General features: G+C 34.2%; 1 pseudogene; it reads left to right on the top strand.

The window, feature by feature from the left end:
* The first annotated feature begins 414 nt into the window (after window positions 1-414).
* LOC127672323 (vomeronasal type-2 receptor 116-like) overlaps window positions 415-21,671 on the top strand; it is a 58,914-nt pseudogene continuing 37,657 nt past the window's right edge.

The raw sequence follows: 21,671 nt of genomic DNA, 5'->3' as shown, positions 1-21,671 counted from the left end.
TACTATTACTGGATGTCTCAATGTGAATCCTCAGATACAATCCAATGACATAATTTCTAACTGTGTCCTCATAATTAATTACCTTATTGAAACTTTCTAAGGATCAAATTTGAACAAAAATGCTTCATTCCAGGCATTTAAAACATAAGTGGTATCATTAAAACTGAGAACGAATTATTCTATTTATCTACCTGTGTTTATTACATGTGCGGTGAACACCAGTTGCACAGCCCCAGGGAAGAGAGTGTTAAAGCAGTCTCCAAGGCTCTGGAGCAATCTGAAAAAAAATAATCATGGATGTGCAACAAACTATCCTTTTGCAAAGAGAAATAAAAGGAGGCAGAAATTTAATGTGTTGATAGGTGTGGCACTTAATAATCCACACAGTCCAGATTTAAGGCAGGCAGAACAAATATGTTGATCTTTATGGTAGTCCTCTTCCTCCTTAACATTCCACTTCTTATGGCCAGTTACATTGATCCCAGGTGCTATTGGAGAGTAAATCTGAGTGAAGTCAAAAATGAAGATTTGGGTTTCACTTGTTCCTTCATCCTAAGAGCATTTCAGACACCTATGAAGAAAGATTATATCAACCAGACTCTGAATGTCCTGTAAGTGCATTTGTATTTTCCATATAAGTGACATATAGAATGTTTCTTGTGTGGTTTGAGGATGAATATTAGAGACGTCCATGAGTCTTCTGTCCTGTTGTTAAGTCTGAACACAAAGAAACAACCTTAGCTCTTTAATAGATTCAATGTCATTTTCCCCAGTGAAGCCTGCAAGCTGAAGAAAATAGGATTATGTAACCGAATCTTTACATAAAGCCCTCCTATTAAAACTTTATATTGCACTCTACACAGTAATACCTATTTGAAATTGGTGACATATTTCATTGTGTTTTACCCAAAGTAAATGCAAATAAATGGATTCTAAACTTTGCTCAAAGTCCTTCTATCATAGAGCATATGCTGGTTCCAGGAATATTCATGGCACACATAGTTGTCAAGAGCCTTATATGTATAGAAACTTACTCCCTCACATTTATTGCATGTGATCAGATCACTTCTTGCCTTGTAAACTTCATCAAGTTTGGAAAGAGAAGATCTTTATACTCAGAAATTCATACTACTTATGAATGCCTGGATGTATATTTTTGTATGTATATGAGCAAGGAATATTTAGGTCATTAGAGGGCAAGATGTCCAAGTGTTTTAAAAGATAATCGAAAAGCACAGTGGCTTTTTGTTTCATACAGATTTTGTAATATCTCTGGATCTATATCATGTTCTGTTTGGAATTCCCTCTTTAGAGTAAAACATATTTGGAACATATTGATCCAATGATATGTTTATATTCTTTGAATAGTGAGGTTATTAATAACAGTACTGACTGATTATATCCTTTGTCCCTGGCATGGGTGGCAGTTGTGGTTTGTGTTTGTTGGGACATTTGAGAACAGTGATACAGGAGTTGTCTATTAGATTTTTGTCATTATTTAAGAAACAAGACTTCTATTTTCATATTTAATTTGGTGAATCTCTGAACCTTTAATGATATTTAAATATTATACGGCTTTTTTCAGTAATGTTAATAAATACAGGAGCAAATGGTAACATTTGTAAAAACAATGTGTGAATGGAACCCATTTTTGAGGATTGTTGATAGTTGCTTTTAAAACCAGTTATTTAGACTAATAGGCTACACAGACAGCTTCAGTAACTAATATTTCCTAAAATTTAGGGTTAGGATATATTTCAAGCATTGCATAAAGTCTATTTTCAAATTTCTTTTGAGTATTATATTATGAAGTACATAAAAGTATTATTTTGAGTAGTACATAAAATTACGTAAAAATTTTTAATTGTGGATTCTTGTGTGTGGTGATAAACAATATTCTAAAATAGGCTATTTACAGTGCATAGAATGAAAACAACACAACAACCCAATTTTTGTTGAAAACTTAATTGTATTCACCTCAAATTTAATTATTGAATATATAGGTGTATGTTTAGTGTTTATTGATAAGATTATATAAACTGGCAAGTATGAGACAGGAGATATTATTCTTTACATAAACATAAATGCAATAAAGTATTATTTCATTCCCACGGATTTGTGGTCCACTTTAAAAAATTCTGAACATATTCTTTACAATTTATACCAAAATCTCTTCTACATTATAAACAGATACTACTGGCACATTCAATATCACTGCAATTTCCTTATTTTCCTACTTCACTGTAGGATGCTCCTATTATTTTAATGTAATTGTAAATTTGATCAATGATGTTTCTTAGAGATTAATATGTAATGTGGAGAACTACCCAGAGTGAATACATCACATTCCTTTTTAAACAGAAAGTAGGTGAATGATATTTGTTTGGTGCAACAAGCCCTTAATCTCTGCACTAAGTACCGGACTCAAGTATACACCTGTGTATTTGATTCAAGGGTAATGTACAGCAAAGCAAGTTATAAAACACTTGGATACATTTTCTTCTTTTGGCCTACATAATCCTTGCTCAAGTACATACAAACCGACATAGACGTCTATCACTTACCAAATGCATGTTTGATATTTGAATTTATTTAAAACTAAGTCTTTAGAAAAAATTCCACAAAAGGCTGAAAAACAAAATTAACAAAATCACGATAGTTATGACTGGACATGGTAAGAACATTGGCCACTAATTGTAAGTGATAGTAAGTACAAGAAACAAATTTTGCTGCAGAGATACTATAATGCCCTGATAAATCATGTTTTCACTTCCGTAACAAATTCCATTAATTTCATAAGAAAAAAATGAGTAATTTCATAAACACAATGTTTCTCATAACAGGTATATTTAGGTTATTCAATAATTTTTAAATCAAGTCATGATTAATATTATTGTTTTGTCAATATCTCTGATTTTTTCTTTATTTTCTGATCAAGCACTTAAAAAGGGAGTTGGGAATGTTCTCTGTGGATGAGGTCAATACCATACCTTATTGTTGAGAGCCTCACTGTCATTAACTTTTAAAGTGTTTGCTATTATCCAAGTTTTCAAGTCAATCCAATCTCACAAAAATATCCATTTGTTTCCATCTTTAGAGGTCACATGCAAAACTTCCAATACATAATACACATCTATTGAGTACAAATGATCATGTATAGACATCTGTCTGTATTAAACACTGTACTCTTTTCCAGACAAACAACTAAAATCCACAAATATGCTTTGGCATTGGTCTTTTCAATGGATGAAATCAACATGAATCCTGATATTTTACCGAATATGTTTTTGTTTATATAACACATTTTTGGCCACTGTGATAGAGAATATGTAAACTATTTATTTAATGGAAAAAATTATAAGATTATGTCTAATTATGTCTGTAACAAAGACACGATATGTTCATTTCTGCTTACAAGACCTCAGTGGAAGTTATCATATCAATTGTCAGTAATCTTGGACCTCTTTTTATCCCCACGTGTGAGTAATCCTAGGCGAGAAATTCTCAGCATGATGTCTAATTGGGGCATTTTGATTAATATTAAGAAAGTCAATGGATTCGATTGGATTTATCCTTATGTCAATCTATGTAGTAAGTTCCAGGGTACTTACTAATTAGAGACATGATAGACTTTTTTCTAGGGGCCACCTCCTGAAGATGATAGATTCCAGAAAGGAGGAGGAATAGGGAGACCATGAAGAATGGACTCTGGAATTGTGGTAGAGAGAATCTTGCAGCCAAAGTGTTGATTTATACAAATCTCAGTAAGCAGACATTGATTAATTTTGTTCCAAATCATAGACAATATTATTTCTGTCCCCAGATCATAAGTTTACATTATCATTGGTAAACTGTGATAGAACAGAGTTATCATTTACAATCACGGTGGTGTTGTAAGTTTAGTTATCTGTATTAAATTGTTACGATACAGAAAGGTATTTAACAAACCTTTTCTCTATAACGCACCTTTAAGTATCTACAGTAATTTTTGCAAAGGCATGGCAGACCATTCTTATTCTGTACACTCGTGACATGTCAGTGGCACTAGACAGGATAAAAATTCCAATGCAATCTGTGGAATTAGCCACTTTACTACCAGTGTGTTTATGGCCAACTATTAAGTGTCAGTACACAATTGCCAAAAATTTCAGCAACATGCTGCTTTAGTTATTTTAGGTCATTTTCTTTATATTATTACAATGGTTTTGTCACATCATTGTGATACATATTGCTTTGTCTTATCTTCTTCATAAGATACAAGAGTGGACATTCACAAGTAAACTTGTCTAGGAAAGACGGGTAATGGGGTTCCAATACCTCGTTGTTTCATAAGAAAGAATAATCATGTTTTCCCATAAGATTATTTTACATCATTATAAGACACTATTTATGGAGATGATAACACTATCTAATCTAACTTTGTTTCTAAATATTTTCCTAAAGACACACAACTTATGAACCTTATGTATTTTGCAAATGATTTCCTCAGCATTTGGTAAGATGAGAGTTTTCTGTTTTGTTTTGTTTTTTAATCTTATATACTGCTACCAGTTTTATGCTGACGAATGTTGTTCACATTTTTATATTTAATTTGTTCTGATTATGCTTCCTGAAGAGGCATAGAAGAAGATAGTCACAGAATATTTTGGAGCCTTATCCTAAAAAGGAGTTCTCTGGCATCTTTATGTGAATCACAACCTCTAGTGTACAAGTAATAACATCAAGTAGGAAGAAAAGAATATCTTTTCCTAAAAGCTAAAGCAATATTATGCATAGGATTTACCTGTTAAACCTTAGAAGAAGTATTTCTAGATTAAGTCATGAATATCTTTTAAGAATATTAAGGAAATATACCCAACTTGTAAATATTTTAAAATCACTTCAAACCTTGAAAACACTGATATCAAACTAAAACTGAAAGACAGTAAAGAGTTATTTTAACATGTCAATATATTTTATATATCTTTGTTAAACAGTTATGCTTGCTGTTCCTATTTGAAGTGGAGGTTCCAGGTTTCCACATTTGCTCATTTGAATCAGAGATGAGAGAAAAAGTCACATATAATCAACTCTTTGCAGGTAAATCTGATTACAAGTTTTTAAAAGTGCACTACACCTCATGCTGTTCTCTGTGTTGTAGCTCCTACAGTTTGCCTATGGACCTTTCCATTCCACCTTCAATGATGATGAACAATTTCCATATCTCTATCAGATGGGCCCAAAGGACACTTCTCTAGCATTTGCAATGGTCTCCTTCATACTTTACTTCAACTGGAACTGGGTCTGCCTTGTCATCTCAGATGATGATAAAGGCAAACAATTTCTTTCTGAATTGAAAGAGGAAAGTCGAAACAAGGATATATGCTTTGCCTTTATGAACATGATGTCGTCAGTCTATGAGATTTCATTCCGTCAAAAAAGTGAAATGTACTACAAACAAATTGTGATGTCATCCACCAATGTTATTATCATTTATGGGGAAACATACTGTATTATTGAATTGAGCTTCAGAATGTTGGAATCTCCAGTTATACAGAGAATATGGATTACAACAATACAATGGGATTTTCCTCCCTATAAGAGAGACTTACTCTGTGGCACATTCTATGGAACACTAACTTTTGTACAACACCATGGTGAGATTTCTGGCTTTAAAAAATTTGTACAGATATGGTACCATGTCAGAAGCTCAGATTTATATCTATTAATGCCAGAATGGAAGTACTTTAACTATGATGCCTCAGCATCTAACTGTGAAATACTGAAGAACTATTCATCCAATGAATGCCTCATTGGAATGGCTAATGGAACAGACATTGGGCAAGGCCTTTAGTGAAAGTAGTCAAAATATATACAATTCTGTGTATGCTGTGGCCCATGCCCTCCATCAGGTGAATCTTCAACAGGTTGAAAATTAGGTGATAGTCAATGAGAAAGGATCCAGTTCTCACTGTTTGAAGGTAGAGTATCTTCTATTAGATGATGTTTATTGTCTTAAAGTGCATAGATGTTTTCTCGAATGCCCACACTTATTGAAGGAGGAAATATTTTGCAAAATGTATGTTTCTGAACATTTTTCCTAAGAAAACGGAACTCTAGTAATTATTATAAATAAGAATGGAAAAATAAGGTGTAGTTTATCAATTAAAATTTGGGGTTACATACAGAACACATGAGTATCCATAAGCACACCCCTTCCAATATTGTATATAAAGAGTCCTATCTCATGAATTTTCTCCATGACAAGAAGATGAATGTTCATTAATAATTGTCAATTATAAAGAAATCATTTTAAGGAACAGTTTTCCTTAGAGTTGTCCAGTGATTCTGTCTCCAGTGTAGGCTCTGTGTAATTTTTTTTTTTTTTTTTGCTTTTCTGAGAGGAATTAAACAAAAAAATTGCTGTTGGTATTCAGTTCCTTCTGTAGAAATGTGTTTATTTGTGTGAATGATTCTTTCTCACTGATTATTTGTATATATTCTACTCTTTCTGTTTATCTGTGTTTATATTTGAGTTGCTATGTACATACATTGTTATATTTCTGTATGAATATGGAATTGACCAGTACATTTTCTATGTATAAATTTCTTCCTAAAAGTTTGTTTGTATATGTATTTGTGTTTCTTTGTGTATTTGTCAGAGCATATAACTTTGTGTACTATTATATGTATTTTGTGAGTGTTTGTATGTGCATATATGTATCTGTATCTGATTTACAAGTGTATGTATCTCCTCATTTTTTTGTTCTTGGTTTGCCATCTGCCTACTTTTTGTCTTTATATGTGAGTATAAGTTTCTCTGTGTGTCAATATAATTCTGGGCTGGTGGTTACATATTTACACCTCTCCCTATGTGTTGCTGTCAATGTGTGTGTGTGTGTGTGTGTGTGTGTGTGTGTGTGTGTGAGTGTGTGTGTGTGCGTGTGCGCATGTCAGTATTTTGTGTGATTTCAAATCTGTGCTTTTAGTTAGTTGAGTACACACGTATGTCTCTTTTGTGCCTGAATGTTTACATGTGCATGTCAACATGTATGTATATTTCTGTGCAAATAAGTATAGAGCTGTATTAAATGTGTGACTCAGAAAGTATGTGAGCCTCTCTCTGTGTCAATGTAGGTTTGTATGTTTGTCTGTGTGTGTGTGTGTTTGTGTGTGTTTGTGTGTGTCTGTCTGTGTGTGTGTTGGATATCTGTGTTTGCTTCTGCAGTTTTGTCTGTGTTTGATAGTCTTCACTGAAAGAACTGAAATTCTTGAAATATTATGATGATTTCATTTATCCAATTGCTTGTGTTGTGATTTCTCTTTCATTTTTAAATGAAGTTGCCTTTACTATGAAATCAGAACACAATTTATGACTTGAAGTAATAATGTATACATTAAAATGCAATGCTTATCTTTTAGATAAACTCCTTCCTGAGAAAAGCCCACTTCATTAATCCTCATGGAGACAAAGTGATTATGAAACAGGGAGTAGTACTGAAGGAAGACTATGACATTTTTCACTTCTGGAATCTCTCTCAACGCATTGGGGTTAAGGTGAAGATAGGAAATTTCAGCCCTTATTTTCCACATGGCCATAACCTTCATTTATATGGAGAAATAATATACTTGGCCAGAGGAAGTAGAAAGGTGGGTGTATGTGAATTTACTGATTTAAAATACACAGTAGTAAACGCTAGCAAGTGAATACACTGCATAATATTGAAATGAAATATTTCATCACATCCAGAACCATACTTTAGAGTACTCAATTGTGTTTCTTTTTACATGTTTGCATGGTTTTAATTATTTGAAGATTTCAAAAAATGCATAAAATGTACCTTTTTATATCAGATCTATTTATTGAAATTTAATGAATATAAATCTATTTTTAAACACTTATTGATATTCTTTCCACTTAATGAAACAAAAATTCTCATCAGACCATTGTTGTTACCACACAGTAATTTCTTCCCTTACTTTAAACTTCTGGAACAGATGTTGATGAAAGTGAGACTAATGTTACAGTTATGAAACACTAAGATTCATAATTGCTAACCCTTGTCACTATAGTCAAAAATGTTTTCCCATTTAAAAAAAAGGAAAGTTTTCAAGTTCAATAATGAACAAAATTACAGATATTCATATTCACTGTATATCACTTTTTAATTATTTTGAAGAATCCCTTCATACTTTTTAGTAAGATGAACAAAAAATCGAAGGAACAGAGTCTGTACTAAAACAACAGACAAAGAAATGTCTATTAAACACATCAACTACAACAATAACTGCAATAAGACAAATGTAACAAATAATTTTCCATTATTACTGAAAAATTTTGGTACCATTCTCTAAATGAGTCAAAGACGACTAGGCTGGCTTATTTGTTAAGACATCCAATGTTTGCCTGCACAGGGTAGGGAGCCTCATGCACATACCGAAGGAGAACTTTTTTTTATAAAAATGGATGAAAACATATTAATGTGTCAAAAGAGGGAAAAGGCAATTAAAGAACAATAACTTTGATGAATATTTATGGAATAATTCTTGACAAAATCACCTAACAAAAGAGCACAACACACAACAGAAAGATCATTCTCTGAGAACAGAGAATATTTTTTGAAATTGTGATGTTTTAATTTGTTGAGAATAGTTTGTTTTTCTTGAATAATATATGCTAATTACATTTTTTCTTCCTTCTATTGGGATATGACCAATTCTCAGTTTTGCTTGCAAATATATCAGAGTTAATACTCCTATTTCCTTCCCAACTTCTTTTCCCATTACCTCCACTCTCTGTTGCTCATTGGAAAATAACAGGATTCTATGGGAGAATTACAAAATAAAGATTAAATAAAAAATAAGACATCATAACAGAACAAAATATTCATAACCCAGATGGTAACTAGATATATGAAATGGAACTCGGTGAAAAAAAAACAAACAAGAAATCCTACTTTATATCTTACATGAATAGTAGCAATTGAAGCATGAGATGGTGATAGGTAATTAAATGATAGTTTTTCCCATTTTAGTACTAAGAATAGTTTATTTTTAAATGTATAATTCAAACTGTAAATTCTATAATCATAACATCTGGAAATATTAATACAAATTATTTATTCCATATTTGAATAACTGTAATATGAAGCACATATAAACTATTAATCTTGAAATACAAAAGGAATTATTTGGATGAAATAATGTTATAGGTTAATGGGAATTCTACATAAAAACCATGAAGTAGATTGCACTTGTTAAAACCATCTCAAACACAAAAATCTGGTTTTTAAAACCTGTTGGTATCGTCTTTTATCACTGATTAATCATAACATAAACCCCAATGCAAAGAACAGTGGGAAAATTTTTATTACCCATAAATGCCTTGTTGCCCTAGCTGGAAATTATTCTTATGTAAACCAAATTTCATCAGGCCTTGGGAGCATAAGTGTGAAAATAAAATCACATTGACATTTGTGCACAAATTAGACCAACTCATTGCTTCTTCTTTACTATTCCATCTATTATAGACATGATTTCTTGAGGTTTCCAGAATGGGACCAATTACTATGGTCAGAGTTAGTACTCCTCCACAACTGCTGATACTCCTGGATTGGTCACTCTTTTCCCAAGTTTGGATTTTTGTCAACACTCTATTCATTCAGTCAGAAAATTATTTATTATTTGAAGTTGCGCTACTTAGATCTTATTTAAGGAAACACTACTTAACCGTAAATGTGAGTTAGATACCTCTCATATGTGTCCATATCACACAGTGTAGGAACATATAAAGCATCATTTATTAGAGTATACTTTAATATTTTATATGAAAAATAGTAACTAAATAGCAAGATTATTTATACATAAATTTATTATTTTTACCTTTGTGCCATGAATAGGGTCTGTTATGTGGTAGGGCATTTATAAAAAATAATTTGTAATCATACTCCTAACTTTCATTTGGTATACTTCTTGAAGTAGGATTGAGACAAAAAACTAGTATTTATCATCAGTGTTCATTTTCAAGCTGTATAACCTACATCTTTCCTTATTTATCACAATTAAAACATCAGTGCAAAATCTACTCCAGGTAATTTAGTAATGGAGCATTATCTGTTGACATACGTTCTTTCTCCAGGCATTCAGAGCTCTTATTCTGAGGTTGCACTGCCTGAATCATCACACAGTTTTATCTGTCCATTTTAATATTGCTTTATGCTTGTATTTTCTTCCATATAAAAATTTTCCCTTCCTTGTCATATTTTAGTATAGTTGTTCTCTAAGAAAATGTCACCTTGAGTTTCATTACAAAACTCTATCTTACTTGTGAGCAAATGAAAACATGAAGGATCATGATTTAACAATACACTTGTAAAATTTGTTATTTTATAGCTGTATTCCTTATGTCACATTAGGGCAACAATTTTGTATAAGCATGGCAGTGATCTGAATATAACCTATAAAGTAACAACTCTTTAAGAAGTATATACTGACTATTGTTTCACTCTTAAAAAAATAACATTAATGCCTTTATCTTAATACCAGTAAGACACATACAGCCTTACTTCTAAACATGCCCTTATATTACTGTTATTACTTTTGCAGGGTTGAAGTTTGAATCTACTATGTGTTAGGTTAGCAGCTTATTTTTGAGGTATACTCTCAATTTTATTGTCATTTTTTTAATTTGTCACTTGTTTCCATTTTGTAATTGGATATTTTATTCATTTACATTTCAAATGTTATTCACATTCCAAATTTCCCCTATACAAACGCCTTATCTTATCCCCTGTTACCCTGCTTTTATGATAGTGCTTCCCTACTCACATATCCATTCCTGCCTCACTGCCCTAGCATTCCTCTACACTGGAGTATCAAGCCTTCAGAGATTATAGGGCTTACCCTCCCATTGATGCCAGATAAGGCCCCTTCACCTCCTTCTGTCTTTCTCCTAACTCCTACATTGGGGTCTCTGGGCTCAGTTGGATGGTTGGCTATGTGACTCTGCTTCTGTATTGGTCAGAAGCTGATAGAACCTCTCAGGAAACACACATCAGGCTTTTTTCAGCGGTCACTTCTTGGCATCCACAGTAGTGTCTTGGATGCTTTCTGAATGTGAGATGGATTCTCAGATGTGACAATCTCTAGATGGCCTTTCCTTCAGTCCCGACTTCATTTTTTGTCCCTGTGTTTCCTTTAGAGAGGAGCTACACTGGGTTAAAATTTTGGAGAGGTGTGATGGCCCCACACTTCAACTCGTGGTTAGAGGGCAAAAATTAACTCTGGATATGCTCTTGACAGTTTATTCCTTCCATTTGTGGGGCATTTGAGCTAATGTCATCGCTATAGAGTGCCCTGGGAGGATCTTGCTTTCCTGGCATATGAGACTTTCATGTTGTTACCCTCAGTTCCCCATCTACACATTTACTACACAATCCTATTCAATTTACTGACGCTTTGGATATGTCCGCCATCTGCTCCCATACCTGATTATTCCCTTCTTTTTCTGCTCCCCATCTTCTCCTCCTCCTTCAGAGAATTTATTCCAGGAATGCAAGCATCATTCAAAATATGCAGATGCATTGAATGTAATACACAGCAAAGGATACAATTACATTATTTTTCAAACAGTTCAGAAATGGCTATTGATCAAGTCCAACTTTCATTCAGATATAAAGAAACAAATCAAATGAAAGAAAATAATGAACACGTTGATATTAGGACATTTTTCTTTCACAAACCTATTGACAATACTATAATTCCTGCAGGAAAAATTATTATCCATGAAAGTCAGAAATAACATGAGGTAGGATTTTATTTTGCTTCATGTTTATATCCAAGCACTTTAGATGCAGATGTTTGAAAATCTCTATCTGTTTCTGAGAAGTCTGCCCTATGTTGTGAGTCCAAAGGAGCCATGTGTGATAAAGAGACATTACCTTAAAATAAATTAACATAAATTACAAAAGCATGTCCATTTTCTTCAACTCAAAATAGCTTTTAAAATACTACAAAGTGTTAACGTAAATTTAAAGAAAAATGATTGGAAAAAAGGGAAAATATACTCTGAACATCTTTGGAATATACTTCATGGTAAGAACCATTTCAACAATATCAAAAATGTAGGAAGAATTCTTCAAATCTACAATTAACTTGAAACAAACTATTTTTTCCAGCTTTTTCCAGTATTTGCATCCATTTTAGAGCATTTTTACCTCATGAAACCATTCACATTTAAAGTTATTACACATGAATTTATCATTTCAATACATCTTGAACCGCTGTTGCCATATTCCACTGTTGTTTATATACAGTTGTTCATGTTTTGCACTGGTAATTTATTTAAGGTTATATTTTCTTTTTCTGTGATTTATGTACATATTTTTCCTGTTTCAAATATCTTCAAACACTATCTTGCTTCTCTTTTGCTTTAATTATGCTTTGGTCACAATATGAGGATGCAGTTGTGATTTGACATAATGCATGCATCTCAAGAAAAAAAAAACAAAACAAAACAACACACAAAAAACACTACTTACTGGCTCAACTGTCCACAATGAGATGAGCAATCTTATATCAATTAGAAATTAAAATGTGTCAAAGGTATGAGGAGAGGCTAGTGCTGGCTCAGAAAATGTTTCAACTAAAGTTCCCTCTTTCTCTTCACAGCACTTACTGCCAAATTGAAAATAATTAACTGAAAAAAAAAAAAAAACCACCGGGTTGCATTCTCTGTAGTTTTTGCACATGGCTCACTATCAGGTGTTTTTCCTGACTTATTAGACATTCAGAAACTATCCAACATTTCTTCCATGCATTTCCAGTATTCATAGATGATCATTAAACTATAAACATAGTGAAATGATAATCAGTTGGTGTACCTAAAATAAGCTTTTTACAAATTTAATCCATTAATGTAAAACATAAGAGAAATACCTTTAACTTGTTATTAGTATGTGTCTAATTTTTTTCTCAGATGCCATCCTCTGTGTGCACTGCAGATTGTGGTACTGGCTTTAGAAGATTCTGGAAGGAGGGAATGGCAGCCTGCTGTTTTGTTTGCAGCCCCTGTCCTGAAAATGAAATTTCTAATGAAACAAGTGTGTGTTTGCTGTTCCACCCTGGGATGATGAAGTCAACAAAGAGGCAACTGCAAATATAAAATATATTACTTATTCAATTTAATAGTTGTAGTTATAAAAACCATTAACAAAATTCTTCAAAAAACAAACAAACAAACAAACAACAAACAAATGAACACAGATACTTTATCCCTTAAGCCACAGATTGACTTATTGAAAATTAATGGCAGACTGCATTTTGACAAAGAAATACTTTAGAAAATATAACTGCAATTTGAAGGAATTCTCCATATAATTTTCCTAATAATTAATCAATTGAAAAGCTACATGTACGTTAGATTTTAGTTGTAATTTTTAACAGTATTAATTTAGTCATATTTCATGAATGTATCTGTCTTATATATCTTTACGCAACCCTTTACATAGTATATATTATGTAAAGGGTATTATATGTAATATATTTATATATTATATATAAATATAAATTATATATATATATATTATTTGTGTATATATATATACACACAAGGCCATGAGCCTGCTAGGTACACAATCCATTTTCTATAATTAATATAGAAGAGTAAAATGTTTGCAAATTTATTAGAAACTGCTAAATATGCAATATTCAGAGGGCCATGTTCAAAGTCATCTGTGATATGAATCCAGTAAGTAGTGGGTAAGTTTTCTCCCAAAATGTAGACTATATGAGAAGACTCATATACAGTATGTTATATACCACACCAAATATTTAGGGTTGGCAACATGCAAAAAGTTTATGGTAAGCTTTTCAACTATTTTGCCTTTCATTCTATATAATGAAGTAAAATTCTTGAAATATATATCCTGCAGGCAAGATGGTTGAACAGTTAAATCATTTGTTGCTAAGAATTACAATGTGAGTTTATTCCCATTGTGCATGTAGTAAAACCAAGCTACCTACTCAGAAGATGCCTTTTCAAGTCCCAAATTTCAAAGAGCATCATGCTCAACAATAATTTTAAGACATACTGAAATTGTTTTAGATGTTAAAAAAGCAAAGAATTAATACTTAACAGAAAAAATTGCATTCTCCAAAATTCCAGAAAATAATTTATTACGTTAATTGCTTATGTGTGTGGGAGTGGTAACATATGAACAGGCACACATATGGGCAAAAAATACCCCTGTAGTTATATGTACTTTTGAGATGCCTGACATGCCAATGGGACTTGAACCAGGTTCTCTGTTAGAGCAAAATAATATATTTACAGCTATTCCAACTTCTTAGGATTTAAGGCAACTTATCAAATAATATCTTCCACAAATACAATGTTCTAGATAAGAATTCTAAAAACCAAGGAATCACATGACATAAAAATCAAGTCCAATTACAACCAGAGTTCACAGTGCTGCCATGATTGGTATTTTAATTTAGAAATGGGGTACTACGGCATAAAACAAACCATCTGGCTCACTATTCTGGCTTGATGATTCCTCTGTTATATTTCTCATAAAGTTTCTCATTACTGATTTCATAGTAGAGTACATTCACATACACTGAGATCCATCAGATTGGAAATTAGGCAAGGATGACAGTGCTTAGCTTTTCAAATGAAGAAGTAATGAAGATGAAGGACTTCTTAGTACAAAGTGTATACAAGGCTTCTTTTTTGTTTTTGTTTTCTTCAGTGCTAATATTTGTGCGTCTCATGAACAATAATTGGAATTTTTGTTTAGGTATCTCCAAATAAGGGCATATCTGAGGGCTAATTTCTTTATTGATTTCTTGTTTTCAAACATTAATATTTTATTACCTTTTAGTCTCCAATTTCTTCTTATGTCTTATGACAGGAATCACTAAAATTCAATAATGCAATTGTTACTTTTACATGAACACATACATATAGATATATACACATATACCCTGTCTATCTGTTAAATCTAGTGTTGTTTTTACATCAATGAGTCTGAGCTAATGAATTCTCAAGTACCTATGACAGGTACTTGTCCCAGTAGAAGTTAAAGTCTCAATGTGTCATAGAGAATGAATTAATAATACAGCCAATGAACTCAGGAAATAATGAGTTTTTGGTTTTGTATTTTTAAAACATACCCAACCACATTTTGGTTTATGATTGTATCTTCTCTGAATTCAATATTTTATGTGATATCAAAATAGAAACAAAATATGGTTTAGGAAATCTTTGCTTTCTAATAACATTGTAAATGTTATAATCAAAAAAGTTACATAGACAAAGAGACAATTGTTTGGCTTTATTTTTCCCTAAATCTTTACGAACATTAAGAAATGAAAGCAATGCTTCTGCAGCAATATCTTCCAAATTACCTTCTTAGCATCAAAGTCAGCATTGAAAGGCTTCTTTCATCACCCTTACTTGAAAAACCATGCCAATAAATTTCAAAAGCACTACTAACTAAACATTCCTTTGAATATCAGATATGAACCAGTGTGTGAATTGTCCATGATACCAGTATTCCAACACAGAACACAACAAATGCCTTCAGAAATATGTGATTTTTCTAAGCTAAGACCCCTTGGGGATGGCTCTTCCCTTAATAGCATTCTGTTTCTCTGCATTCACAGCTTTGGTACTTGGGCCCTTTGTCAAGCACCATGACACTCCTATTGTGAAGGCCAATAACAGAATCCTCAGCTACCTGTTACTCATGTCACTCATGTTGTTTTCTGTGCTCGTTTTTCTTCATTGGCCATCCTAACAGAGCCACCTGTATCTTGCAGCAAATCACATTTGGAATTGTATTCACAATGGCTGTTTCCACAGTTCTGGCAAAAACAATCACTGTGGTTCTTGCTTTCAAAGTCACAGACCCAGGAAGAAGGTTGAGAACTTCCTAGTATCTGGGGCACCCAACTACATTATCCCCATATGTTCTCTATTCCAATGAATTCTGTGTGCAATATGGCTAGCTGTTTCTCCTCCCTTTGTTGATATTGATGAACTCTCTGAGCATGGCCACATCATCATTGTGTGCAACAAGGGTTCAGTTATTTCATTTTACTGTGTTCTGGGATATTTGGCCTGCCTGGCCTTTGGAAGCTTTACTGTGGCCTTTTTGGCCAAGAATCTGCCAGACAAATTCAATGAAGCCAAGTTCTTAACCTTCAGCATGCTAGTGATCTGCTGTGTCTGGGTCACCTTCCTCCCTGTCTACCATAGCACCAAGGGCAAGGTCATGGTTGCTGTGGAGATCTTCTCCATCTTGTCATCCAGTGCAGGGATGGTTGGATGCATCGTTGTGCCCAAGATCTACATGATTTTAAAAAAAGACCAGAGAGAAATTATATCCAAAATGTCAGAAGTCATAGTTTTAAGTAAACAATTCAGGAATTCTGTCAAGTGTTGACACATATCTATCAATAATTGCATTACAGTGCATATATCTAGTTTTGAAATCACTCTCACTGGCTCCTCTAGTGATGACTAGAAGTATCATATTTGCCAATCTTGTGAACCTTCTCCATAAAATCTTCACCCATTCACGTTCTTTGTTTACTCAGCAAGAAATAAAATTCTCAAATCCTTATTAAAAATGTATTCATCATTTTGCTTTTGTGGATATTTCTCCCCTGGTAACTTATAATAAAATTTGATAAGACAGTTGAATCTATGACCTTGTACAGAAAGTGAGTTCCAGAATAGACTTGGCTACAAATAGAAACCATCTATCATGTGAAACAATTAACTAAATAATTTACAATGATGAAATCAGATCATATTTTCTTATTTCCCGTAGGAGCGCATATATGGCAGAGTACTACCTGTTTTTCACCTAATCTTCAATATATTGGCCAGTAGTCTGAGGTAGAAATGATCTTTTTCTGCTCTCAAATACAAAAATGCTATGTCCAACAATGGGGAGAGGCTGTGTAACCCAGTGGTTGAATTAGGGTATAGTTTTAATAAGCTGAGAAGGAGGGTGACCCATAGGAAAACTAACAGTCTCCAATACCTCGAACAACCAACATCTCTCAGACTCTATGCCACTAACTGATATGAGGTCCTCAACACTTATATAGTATAGGATGGCCTGGTTTGGCCTCAGTGTGAGAAGACACATCTAAGCCCCTGAGAAACGCAAGGCCCCAGTGTTTGGGAAGTTCTGGGAGTTGGGAGGTGTGGATATCCTCTTGGAGATGGCAGAGGAGGTATGGGAAGAGGAAAAGTCAGGGGGAAGATGGGGAAGGGCAGGACTACGTAAGTGTAAAAATTAGGATTAAAGAATAAAAAAAACAGAATTAAAAACTGAATTAATAAAATTAAATAAATAAATATAAATTAAATAAATGTGTGTATGTGTCTGTGTGTGTGTGTGTATGTGTGTGTGTGTGTGTGTGTGTGTCTGTACATGCTACTATAACTTAGTTTTGGAAGCAATTGGCAAAACTACTGATACAGGCATTTAGCTAAATTTTCTCTGAGTCTGCCCTTGGTACGGAGTTCTGACTCAGGTCCTTGTCTCAAAAAATTCTGAAAGGATGGAATTGGAGCCAGATGGTTTGGCTATGCTGCTTCCGAGAAAATGGCATTTCCAAAAAGGCAATTGAGTGCTTGTGGCTGTGCTAAATCCATCACGTTCACCAATTCTCCTCCAATAATGGGATACAGAATATGTCCAAAATGCATCAACACTAACAAGAACTATCCCTTTCGTACATTAGTCTTCATGGAAATATGATCATTAACAATATCCCTTTTAAGGAACACATTCTTTATTAACATCCACATTGTATTCATTGAAAATTCTTGGAAGATGTAATTTCAAAAAGAAAATATTTATATTCAATCTGAAGTTTAAAGGTTTCTACACAAATTTATTATAATAACTGATCCCCTCTAAAATTACATTTATATTACATTCAAAACTTGAATTTTAATGATATTTGCTTATTCATTTTTATATTTAATTATGTGTCCCTATGTATTCTGGTCACCATGTAAGTGCAGAAACCAGTGGAGAATGAAAATGGCAAAAGGTCAACTGGACTGTTCTAGTTTAATGCTGGAAATCAAGGTTCAAGTTCTCTCTCAGAGTAATGAAGAGGACAAATTGATTACTTGTAACATTAAAAAAATTGCTAAGGAAATTATCAAAGACTTCATTCATGATCTAGACACCCCCATTTCAAAAATTCACATGATTTTATATCTATGAATTTATTGATAATTTTGACTCATGAGGTATAGAATATTTGTGTGTGTGTGTGTGTGTGTGTGAGAGAGAGAGAGAGAGAGAGAGACAGAGAGAGAGAGAAAGAGATAAAAAGAGAAAGAGTGTGTGTGTGTGTGTGTGTGTGTGTATGTGTGTGTGCATGTTAGGGGGACATGCTAGTCCTGATTCGGTTACACAGCACAACCAATGGTTCATGTCTCATCTTTCTGACTGATTAAACTATATCAGAGAGTATTCCACATATCGCTACAGGAGAATCCTGTAATGGGTAATTCAATATTCACTGGCTCAAGCTAACCTATACACATTGTGCATCCTTTCAATCTGGTCTGTTTTCTTTTAAGTACATGAATTAATACATGCAGGGAAATGACAAAATTACTCACCATGTTTGTATCAGAGCTTTCATGAGGTTGTCCCCTGCAGATGGCTCTTTTAAACTTTAATCTGTTATGTAGCTATTGCTTATCCTGTTTCACTGTGCAGTGGGAACAGTAACCTGTTCCCGAGGGTCTCCTGTGAAGGCAGAAGTCATGCTTCACATGTAAATCCTTCTCCTGTTGCAGAAAAGGACAGTTTACTGTGTGACTCAAATAGGTAATTTATAACCTATTTTGGTAAGACTTTTAACTAAATAATTTACAAGTTTAATCAAGAGGAAAACAATGGTCATGTCCCTGGAGAGCAACAGACTGACAATTAGTTAATCTGAGTCAACATAGCTTTCCTTGGAAACATTTTTGTAAATGCTGAAGACACAGCTGTCTTGGAATTAATAAGCTTTTCCGGAAAGAAATCACACTACATACAATTAAAGATTATTTTTAAAATATTTTTAATGAATTCAACTCTGGCTAATGTTCTTTTAGGTTCAGGACCCATGTTATATTTTGGACAGTTTAAATACATACAGGATACTGCAATTCTAGACAATTAGGTAGATGGGAGATTTATACAGGAAAGATATTCCCAAAATTAATTGAGTACACCAGTGCCCTAATTCAGAGGGTAATTCTTCAGTGACAGGATTCTATTTCGAAGATCCCAGAGGATGAAAAAGAGTAAAACTAGAAAGTAAAATTTATAAAAATGGGCAGGAGAGATGGCTTAGTGGTTAGGAGAGTCAACTGCTCTTCCAGAGGTCTTGAGTCCAATTCTCAGCAACCACATGGTGGCTCACAAACATCTGTAATGGGATGTGAGGTCCTCATCTGGTATATCTGTGTATATATATAGATGTGTGTGTGTGTGTATGTGTGTGTGTGTATGTGTGTGTGTGTGTATAAATGTTTATGTTTATATTAATATATAATATAATATTTTTGTTATGTACCATAATAAATCTTTTAAAAGAAAAAAAAAAGAATGTATCAAAATTGTGATAAGGAGATCTTACCGAAGCCTTGTCTTATGCTAAGTAAAAGTCTTAAGGATAGCATCTTGTGAACTACTTACAGAGGAAAAATTGAAAGAAATTGGAGACTTCTATGAAGCCAGCAGAAACTATCATAAAAAAGGACAAACTTGGGGGTGAGTCTCATAGACAATGCTTCTAAAGGAGAATACACCATATCTCAAGAACATTACTGACCAAGCCTACAGTGGCCTTAGGACTGACAACCACAGCCCTATATGGTGGACAGAGTTGGGTTCTGAGGATATAAAATGTCCCGAAGGACCTGGACCCAGACCATTACCAGCTCTCCCTAGCATATTCCTAGCTTTAGAAAAGGAGCTCTATTTTATTCTCAATACATTGTTGCCTAAGGAAAAGCTTCTAAGGCCCAGGCCCCAGGCTGTTATTGGCTCTGCCGAGTATGTTCCTGGGTTTGAGAAGAGCTTTGTCATTCTACATACATGAGCACCTTATGGAAAGACATGTTGGATAATTCTAGCACTCCATAAAATAGTCTCTCTCTCTCTCTCTCTCTCTCTCTCTCTCTCTCTCTCTCTCTCTCTCTCTCTCTCTCTCTCTCTCCTCTCTCTCTCACTCACTCACTTTCACACTCTTTCTCTGTCTCTCTCCAAAGCCCTCTCAATTGTTTTTTATACATACATTACAAATGTTGCCCAACTATTCTGTTCCACCTCCCAGCATTCTTTTCCCCATTCCCCTCCCCTTTTACTTTGAGAGGGTGCTCCATTACCCCACCTCCACTCCTGATATCCATGCACTCAGAGCTACCTCACATTTGCCATTCTCATTTATGGCATCAAGTGCCTACAGGATTAGGTGTATAATCTCTCACTGAGAACAGACAATGCAGTCCTATGCTACATATGTTCCTGGGACCATGCACCAGTCCATATATGCTCTTGGTGGATTGCTTAGTCTCTGTGAGCTCCCAGGGATCTGGGTTACTAGATACTGTTAGTCTTCTTAAGAGATTGTCATCTCTCAGAGCTTCTTCATTCCTTCCCCTAAGTCTTCCCCTAACTCTGACCTGAGTCCAATGATTGGCTGTAAGTATTTGCATCTGTCTCAGTTGTTGGTAGAGCCTTTCAGCAGACAGTCATACTCAGCTCCTGACTGCAAGTACATAGGTGTTTTTCCCTCTCAAGTGGCTGTCAGCTAATGTATTCTTTCCAATGAGGCAGAACTATGCTTTTCTTGATTAGAAAATGGGCGCTTGAGGCACCCCAGGCCTTAATGTTGGTTATGATATTGTAATGACCTATGGAAATGCTTATGACAGTCCTGATTTTTGCTATGGGCATGTGCCAAGCAAATGGACATTTGTGTTGTGCATTACAGTTGCCACATCTGTTATGGTTTTCAGCAATATATCTAGAAAAACCTGGTGAACAAATAGGTGAATCATAGCATCCTCGTCTCTAACCAGCATGCTTAGCATACTAGTCATCTGTGAGGTGTTTTTGAGGCAGCCCTCTATCAAATAAATGCTACTTACTGTCACTATTCCCTAAGCTTGGTAAGTTCTTTACATTACAAATTCTACTTTTCTGCATCACAGGTTAATATGGTAGTGCTCCCCAATATATGAGAAGTCTTTTATCAGCTCTACAAAATTAACTGCAGGTGGATCTTAAACATAAGTAGAAAATGCTGAGAGCAGACTTGAATAAGAATCAAAAGAAACTAGGGCTGTCAAATTTTGTCATCCTGCCCATGGCATTTCTACAAGCTAGCCCTGGGTCCAAATGTTTTGGGCAGATTCAGCCCTGGTAGTGAAGTTATTTAGAGGTCACCATCTGATGTACCAAATGAGGAGCAGAAAAAGGAAATTCACAGGTAGCCACATCTGGCTACTTGTCACTGATGCTTCCCATCCATCCCCATGGAGGACCTACAACACCAGCTCCAGTGCTCATCCACATTCTCCTCCTTATGGGCAGAGACCATGTGCTCAATATGTCTCAAAACGAGAACTTACTTGAGGTCACCACACAGCACCC

This window comes from Apodemus sylvaticus, chromosome 22, assembly GCF_947179515.1.
Source record: "Apodemus sylvaticus chromosome 22, mApoSyl1.1, whole genome shotgun sequence".
Classification (NCBI taxonomy): Eukaryota; Metazoa; Chordata; class Mammalia; order Rodentia; family Muridae; genus Apodemus; species Apodemus sylvaticus.
Note: the sequence above shows the minus strand (reverse complement) of the source record. Positions and strands in the feature narration are given on the sequence as shown.